A 2,839-nucleotide genomic window follows, 5' to 3' on the forward strand; every position below is an offset into this window, starting at 1 on the left:
CATGCCATCTTTTTGGCCCTATGGCCATATATTGGGTAAAATCAGGTTATATCATCTAGGCTTATAATGGCTTATAGGCCATTGTGTTCATAGGAGATTACTTGGCTATGAACCTATGAACTGAGTACCTTAAAACAGCAGCTGGTAACATTACCTACCCTGTCTCAATCATTATAAATAGGTCAGTCCAGGAATACCATGTTCCTTCTGTTTGGAAAAAGTCAAACATCTTCCTTCTGCACAAAGGGCAAAATTTAACAGACATTACTAACTTTAGACCTATAGCAATCTTATCCACCCTCTCCAAAATACTTGAAAAATGTATTCAGAAACAATTGCTGGACTATCTGCTGCAGGAAGAAATCCTATCCCCTACACAACATGGCTTCTGTCCTTCCTATAGTACTAACACTGCAATTCTAACCTCTACAGATACTGCCAATGAAGTTAGAGATAACAGTAAACTGGTCTCCTCCCTATGTCTAGACTTGTCTAAAGCCTTTGACACAGTTTGTCACAGCAAACCTCTACTTCATATGTCCTCTTTAGGTCTCTCTCTCTCTCAGCCCACCCTTCTATGGTTCAAAAGCTGCCTGTCCAATAGGTACCAATCAGTAGAATGGCAGTCCACACTCTCTCCTTACCTGCCAGTCACCACTGGTGCACCACAAGGCTGTATCTTTGGTCCCTTCCTCTTTAACATTCTCGCCGTCACCCTCCTCACATCTGGCCTCCAAAATGCAGTACACAGATGAGTCCACACTCATTTGCACATCTAACAACATGGCACACCTACAAAAAAAATCTCAGGAAGCTTTAACAGCCACTGAAATGTGGCTTTGTAACTCATAACTCATGATCAACCTTAAAAAAAAGCTATTTTCCCCCCAAATCCCTCTCTCTGTCTCTTGACAATACAGCCACTGAAGTCACTTCTCATACCAAATCATTAGGGATGATAGTGGATGAGAATTTTAAATTCAACTTGCATATACAAAATTTCATAAGAAAAACTCATCAAAAACTAAGGATGAAATCTGTCTTCTTGATCAACACCAAGATAACTATATGTCTAAATGTGAACAAATACCTATTCATAACTTATATGTCTTTACTCTCCCTTCTTCACTCACATCCTTAGTTATTTAGGTAGTTATTTTTAATCCCCCTGGCTTTCTCTCTAAATATACCATAAGCCTGCTTTACTCTCACTTTGCAATGCAATTTCCATTTGTATTAAACTAACTCATTATAAACTGGCAAAAATTTATTTAACTATTAAATCATTGTCATATAACTTGTATCTCTTCTTAAACAGGATTTTCATAGTATTTCTAATTTGGTATAATTATTTAAATTACAGACTTTTTTGTATTATTTTTAAAGACTGTGAAATTATTGTTCTAAAAATGTTTTGACTACTTTGAAGCTTTTCTCCCCAGGCCTCCACTGAAAATGGGCTCCTACCCAGTTGGACCTTCCTGGTCATCAAATGTTAATAAATAAATAAATGCATGCAATCATGGCTATGGCTTTCTATCTGTTTTCTCCTCTCTACTCCAGACTGATTCCACTGTTTGTATCTTGTTACAATAACTTAAGAATATATTTAGTGATACCAATGCTATGGTGTCAAACAACTCGAACCAAGGACTCACAGCTCCTGGATCTGCTTGTACACCATAATTGGTGGGGTCTGTTCATTGTGACATGTGCCATGCTGCAACACATACCAGGAGAGCTGCGTGTTGCTATATGGGGCTACCTGACTCTCTCCTGATGTCCCTGCTTGTTGTTGATTTGGACTCTTTTCCTACTTTGTGGTGCTTTCTTGCAGACAGGGAATGATCCTCCATTTATTTAGATGTGAATTAAATACCACATTTACTTCAGTACATCTCTAGCTCAGTGTTCCTCTATATTTACCATGCCGAGGGTGTTCAGTGCTACTGGAAGATAAAGGTGTACTGTTATGCACATTTGTCTTTTTCTGTACAACATCCTACTGGTTATATGCTTATATACAAATGGCACCTTATTAGCAGGAAGTCCGTTCATAGGTTCATAGCTAAGTACTAGTCTATCTGCTCAAGGGCATTTATAAGCCTAGCCAGAATGTGTTGGCTGTTGCCACCCCCTTAGATTAGTTCCCTGTGTCGCTGTCCAGCAGAGCCATTAGTTCCCTGCGCCACTGTCCAGCAGAGCCACTGCAGTGATCCCCAGGGTAAATATTCTGTTTCCCATCCACCCGTCAAGGTTTCTCTTGAAGAGTGTTTGTGAGGGGCTCTGCCTGATGTATATTGGAATCCTTTTCCAAAGTATGGGGAGTCTCTGGGACAGGAATCTATCCCTCCAGCATGTCCTATTTATCCTTGTGGTGAGGTTTATATCTCTAGAGCATGTGGCTCTCTGGGATTTGTTTGTTTTTAGGTGGAGCATGTCAATCAATTCTGGGTTGGACATGGCCTTGTATGTCAGTCAGAGATCACCTCTGCGTAAGCAGTATGCAACCGAATACAGCTGGAGTTTCTTGAGTCGGGTTGCATAGGGCATCTGTTTGAGGCCAGTAATCCTCTTGGTGAGGTACTTTTGTGGTCTTTCCAGCTGTTGCAGATGTCTTGTAAGGTACATCCCAAATGGGGCGTTGTATTATATGATGGGTCTAATGAGTGATTAGTAGAGAGGGACAATAACCTCTTTTGTTCTAGATGCGAACCATTTTGTGATTAGGTGGGCCACATAGAAGGATTTTCTAACCACCTTGGCAATATGATTATCAAAGGAGAGATTACTATCTACTTGGGTCCCCAGATCCCTTATTACATTTTCTGTATTTAGG

This window comes from Protopterus annectens, chromosome 15.part0 (genome assembly GCF_019279795.1).
Source record: "Protopterus annectens isolate FY-2018-M chromosome 15.part0, PAN1.0, whole genome shotgun sequence".
NCBI lineage: Eukaryota > Metazoa > Chordata > Ceratodontiformes > Protopteridae > Protopterus > Protopterus annectens.